The following is a 6,153-nucleotide window of genomic DNA, read 5'->3' as shown; positions in this document are numbered from 1 at the left end:
CTGCTGAACAGGTCAGCCCCCCGCGTTAGTTGTTTTGTTATCTGCTAGATTCCTACGTCGTCTGTTGTTATGGTTGCCAAGTAGAGAAGAATTTATGCATCCATTATCTTTCAATTAGTCAATCTAGTATTTCATGGGGGGAGGAGGCGGAAGATAGTAAAGGAATTTTTTCCAATTACGTCAGAGATTAGGAGAGAGCAGAGGGTAGAAGGGAGAAAAATAGTTAGAAAGGAGATGAGCTTGAAAAGAGAATGAAGGGAGAGGAGGGGGCATGAGCTAAGATTCTGTTTTTTAAATATTCATTATCTTCAATAATCTGACGACACCTCTATTTAAGTGGCATGTTTTGAAGGTCCTTCTTTAAAGCTCATCAAGAGGAGTTCTTAAAGGAGCTTATCTTAAGAAACTATCTCGGGATCCTCTTAGCATATTTTTGTCCTCTATCTTAACTTGTTCATTGAGAGCTTATTCTTTCAACCAAGATGTCCTGAGTTCAAAGTTTTATTTATGTGGTGTGCATATATTTGTGACTAAATTTATTCAAATTCTCAAAAAAAAAAAAAAAAAAAACAAAAAGAATCCTAGTAGCATTTATGCTAAAATTATGCAAAAGTTGCTGTTTCTTGTTATCTGTAAACGAATAATCAATGTGGCGTTCTGTTGCTCTTATGTAAGAGTGATCCCATAAACTAACTTTTAATGCTACAACATGGTGCTCTTACCTTTGCTTATAAAAAATCCCAGATTTGTCACTTGTTTGTACGGGGAAGGACATTGAGTCACCTCAGCCTCATTAATGTGTTGATGCATCTGAACGCCATCATCATTGTAGCCTATCTGATGTAATTATGTAAAACTTTTATTTATTCTTTCTAATGCAACATCTTTTTATTGTAACTTTGTCTTCCATTCGCATATTCGCTTGACACGTTGTAATTTAATTTTTAACGTTGTGGATCTTTGCTCTTGTTTGCTTTGACAATGGACTCAAGTCCGTGGACTGAACCACTATAATTTTTTGCCTTTATCTTCGAGGCTATTTTCTTTTTTTGGCCTCATCATAGGGTAAACGTAATATAATACTTTTGCTCCTCTTACTGAAAAGCCTTAGAAAGAGAGGAAAACGATAAAAGGGTTTCTTTTGATGAACAGGTATGGGAAGGGAGATTTTAGAAGAGGGTGCGTTTGCCTCCAACAGAGTGAGAGATCATAGAGGTCTAAGTGTCTCTGTTTGACCAAAAGTGCTTGGGTAGGTCCAATGCACGGAATCAACCAACTAGTTAATGCACAAGCAACCCGACCAAGGGACCGGATTGGGGCAGTTCACTCTTGAAGCCAAATAATAAGAAGTGGTTAAAGCCATTTAGTCGACCCATCCAAGAAACATGCCCGGTAGTGTCGGTTTGACGAAGTCAATACCACGCCCCCTGGCCTGATTGAACGAACTTGCCTGCTCGCCACAACTACGATCGTGCTGATAGAGGCATTATCGTGGATAATTTGCCTAAAGCACTATCATAGTTAATGTATTCTTGGAGGAGGGTGATATCAGAGGAGTATTATAAGCGACAATAAAGATAGATAGTATTATCTTTTGGGATAGATAGTATTATCTTTTGGGATCCGTGTGTAATAATTATATTTTTTGTAATGTTATAACATATAAACCAACCTACTTTTAAATAATGTTAGTCATTACATTAGTGAAACTCTACTTTCAATAATGTAGATGTAAGATGACCTTCATTAATTCACTCATATATTGATGAGCACTTATTTTTTGAGCAAAGGCAAATGAAGAAATCATGATCGATAAATTTGATTGTTGAGATACTCACTATTGGAAGATGCAAATTGATGATTACCAAGCAATGGGATTCAGGCAAAACTCTTATATTATCAAGCAAGGCATTCAAGATGCATTAATTGTCATTGCGGCCATTTCAATGGAATCATGAGTTCTGGATTGCAACCCTTGTGCCCTTCTTCTCTCACCAGGAGTAAATATCAAATTACAATATAGGAAATTGTGAGGGGCTTTTTGTTAATGATGAACACCTCAAAATTTGTACCCATCTATAATGAGATACTTGAAATTACAAACATGGCCTCCTAGGAATTGCATGAAGCCACACATTGCTAACCTGAGAAGAAAATCATTCAGGGAGTGTGAAACTCTACTTTCATTGTTGAAACATAAAAACTGGACAAAGGAACAATGATATTATTACATGGTGCCAAGTCTGGCACACTTTACTCAACTACAGTCACATAACAATATAAAGCTGATACGAGTTCGATTTAGTTTCAACACTTTACTCAACTGCAATGTCAATTTAGTTTCTTAAATATTGGATTTGAACTTTGAACTCGAAATTGGAGTTGGTACATAACAACATACTTTATTAATTGAGGATCATTTGTTCATGTTAAATTTGGACTTTTTGAGAATTCTGGATGATAAATGATGCATTACACCTAATGTTGTCAAAACGGCTCATTGCTCGTTAATAGTTCATGTTTGGCTCGTTAAGAATTGTATTTGATTCGCTCGCTAAGTTAGCAAGCCAAACACGAATATTTTTTTTTTTTGCTTTCGATATATAAACGAGTTGAACACGAATAAAGATTTGTTCTGTTTGTGTTTTACTCATTTTGATTCTAATTAATTAAAGTATATTTATATATAATTGATGAATGATTTTTTTTAAGAAACTAATTGACTATAAGGTTACAAAGATTTATACTCAATTAAAATTATTAATATTAATTAAAAAAATAAAAATAAAAATATATTAAAGTATATTTAAATGATGTTTTAATATAAATAATAAAATTTATATCTCGCATCAAACCCCTTAGCATCCACGACAATGTAATTAGGGTTGTCCAAACAACTCTGTTAGCAAACATCAAGTGTATGGCTCGCCAAGAAAACAAGACGAACATAAACATTTTTTTTTTTTTTTGAAGTATAAATGAGTTGAACACGAACAATGGTATTTTTAAATGAGTTGTACATGAGTGGAGCCTGAGCTTGCTCGTGTTCTGCTCGTTTACACCCCTAATTACACCTTAGGTTTGGAAGGCAATAAATTGAGATATAATAATGGGACCAACTTCAACTCTTATAATAATCTTCTAAAGTTAAGTTCAAGTAAATTTATTTCATACTTAAGTAATTGATATGTAAATACAAAAGAATTGTGTGGTATCTATGCAAATTTCCTTTTTTTCTAGCTATAGTCCCAAAATTTTGAAAAAATATTACATCAGTACTACGCACGTAGAGGAACGTGCGTACCCAATGAAATCACGCCACGATATCCCGCGCGACGCAGAAAAAAAACGGCGCAGTAACACGGGGAATATTCCTCCCCGTGTTATTCATGTGTTATTGTGTGTTATTCATGTGTTATTGTATCCTGAGAATATTATTATAACACCAGGAATATTCCCAGGATACAATAACACATGAATAACACACAATAACACATGAATAACACGGGGAGGAATATTCCCCGTGTTACTGCGCCGTTTTTTTTGCTCTACCGTGCGAGATATCGTGGCGTGTTTTGATTGGCTACGCACGTTATTTTTACGTGCGTAGTACTGATGTAATATTTCTTCCAAAATTTTTGTTCAATTCCTAATTTTTTTAATAATTCTTATAATTTTGCACATTTAATTGCTGTAGACTTTTTGCACTTACTGGATTCAAACTTGCATCTTTAAGGTGCAAAATTTTCCTATACATATATATATATATATATTAAAGGAATTGTCATTGGCCTATTATACGAGTCTCCAGTCACTCATAATGTGCCCAACAATTCGAGTACCACCTCCATAAGGTCAATTGTGCTAGAGGGGATTTGAACCCCCGACTTGAAGGGTCTTATGCCATGAATGCCAACTAACAGATCGAGGTACACGACACAGAAAATAATATGTTATTACAAGTTTATATATTGCATCTTGATGCATTTATTTATCAAGAAGTCATGGTGTAATTTATTTTCCTGATTGAAGTATGACACAAGCAATATGCATCACAAATTGTTATAGCTAAATTATGCGGCAAATGTGTGGCTTGCCGATTAACAATAATATCTATTTTGCATGGGAACATAATCTGATATGCTTGCTTTGTCTGGTTGGAATACTGAATGCATTAATTGATTCTTTCAACCGTTTTGACGTTGAAAGCATTAATTGTAGGGTGCAAAATGCAAATGAGGTTCTTGAATGAGGTCGTTTGGTTTTTTTTTAGGAAGATTTACTTGCATGCCACTCGATTCTTATGTATTTACATATTTAATATCAAATTTAAATTAAATTAAAATTGAATAATAAATGACTGATGAGTCATATATTGATAATTGTTTTAGATTGAGCATACTCATTTCAATTTATATCTTGCATACAACTTTTTCTATTTTGGAAATGAGTTCACATCCTTTCATCACGCCTAGGGGTGTAAATGAGCCGAACACGAATGAGCTCTGGCTCATCTAGTATTTGACTCATTAAAAAATATCACTATTTGTGTTTGGCTTGTTTATATTTCGAACACAAATAATGTGTTTGTGTTCGGCTCGTTTGCTTAGCGAGCCCAATGCAAGCTGTTTGCGAAAAAAAGTCACTTTGACGACCCTAATCAAGCAGCAGTAGGATGTGAAGGGTTAGGGCAAGATTTAAATCATATTCATCAATGAGGACTATCGGGATATACGTCGCTCATTTATAGAAGGCAAGTTGGCTATGAAGCTACCGGTCACTTTTATGAGAAATGTCATGGAGACTTATATCGCTTACTAAACGGTGTTGACTAGATCGAGAAGGAGTGTCGTAAAGTTTGCTTCTGAGGACTAGTCCACATTGATTAGTTAGGAAGGAGATTCAAGGGACTCTGATCCCTCCTGAGAACAGATCAAGGTGCGTACCTCAACACTCGCGCTTCATCAACGAGGACTGCCGTATGGACTTTACGCCGCTCATGAGAGGAAGGAATGTTGGCTAGAAAGCCTCCTGTCACTTTAATGAGGAATGTCATGGGACCTCACATCGCTCACTAAGTAGTAATAGGTTGACCAGATCGAGAAGAGAATGCGAGCAAACTTCAGTTCTCCTCTAAGGACTGGTCCACATTGATCAATTAGGAAGGAGAGCCACGAGACTCAGATCCCTCCTGCGAACTAATCGAGGTGCGTACCTCAACACCCGCACTTCATAAATAAAGGCTGCGTCGAGCCTTTCGTTGCTCATGAGAGTAAGGAAAGTTGGCTTCACATCGCTCACTCAACGGTAGGCAACGATATTACGTGACAGAAAGGAACCCAACACCAAACTTGCCCTTTTGAATTTCAATTGCTAATGCTTCCAGTACGTGAGTGAATTCAAAGAGCATTTCATATTCTCCTTCAAGTCATGGATGATTGAAAACATAATCTTGGTTTATAAGGATTAATAATGAACCATATTTGGATCTATTCAATACATTTATAACATTTCAGAATGTGGAAAGAGTAGTATCAAAATATCATTTCCACCTTCAGATGCAATCACAAGCAGAGAAATGGTTGATGTTATTAATCTAATTATGCCCTTTTCATCCCTATAAGTAGAGAAACCGCCTTATTAATCCATATCCTTAAAAATTTCATTTAGCTTAAGAATCTCTATACTAGTTTATAAATACCTACCCATACATTAAAAATGTCCTCAAAGAGTAGGTGACCTCTTTAATAAACTTGACATTCATGAATGTCTCCGCCTTACAACCATAGTTAATGAAGACTCTTTCGTTATGATAATCTTATTAATTATTTGGCACACACATTAATTAAAATACAACAAATAATCAATTTTATGGGCTACCATAAGACATTTAATGCACACAAAAAACATCATGCAATAACTTTATGTGTTTCTACGTGCAATAAAATAATGTTAATATATGTATATTTATTTATTTATTTATGATATTCTTGAACTCAAATAAGCTCATAAATAGTTGGGAAAGTTCCCAAGATGTCACAACTATCATTATTTAGAGTTTCCTATACTTAGCATTATTTTAATCAAGTGATCTCATTTAAGTTATAATTGCATATAAGGTAAATCATTAAAACCTTTTTTAAGTCATCATGA

The 6,153-nt window shown here is 34.9% G+C and overlaps 1 protein-coding gene across 2 annotated transcripts in view; it reads left to right on the top strand.

Annotated features, from left to right (window-relative positions):
- LOC110018271 (DNA-directed RNA polymerase III subunit RPC8) overlaps positions 1–1,582 on the top strand; it is a 53,617-nt gene extending 52,035 nt beyond the window's left edge. The window contains exon 9 of one of the 2 annotated variants that reach the window (XR_002293345.1): positions 1,153–1,582. The gene's annotated coding sequence lies outside the window, so the exon portion shown is untranslated. Of the gene's footprint in view, positions 1–744; positions 945–1,152 lie in introns of those variants that run through there. The other variant, XR_002293344.1, reaches the window with a different exon arrangement.
- The last annotated feature ends 4,571 nt before the right edge of the window (positions 1,583–6,153 follow it).

The sequence above is a fragment of the Phalaenopsis equestris genome, unplaced genomic scaffold (genome assembly GCF_001263595.1).
Source record: "Phalaenopsis equestris unplaced genomic scaffold, ASM126359v1 Scaffold000006, whole genome shotgun sequence".
Lineage (NCBI taxonomy): Eukaryota > Viridiplantae > Streptophyta > Magnoliopsida > Asparagales > Orchidaceae > Phalaenopsis > Phalaenopsis equestris.
Note: the sequence above shows the minus strand (reverse complement) of the source record. Positions and strands in the feature narration are given on the sequence as shown.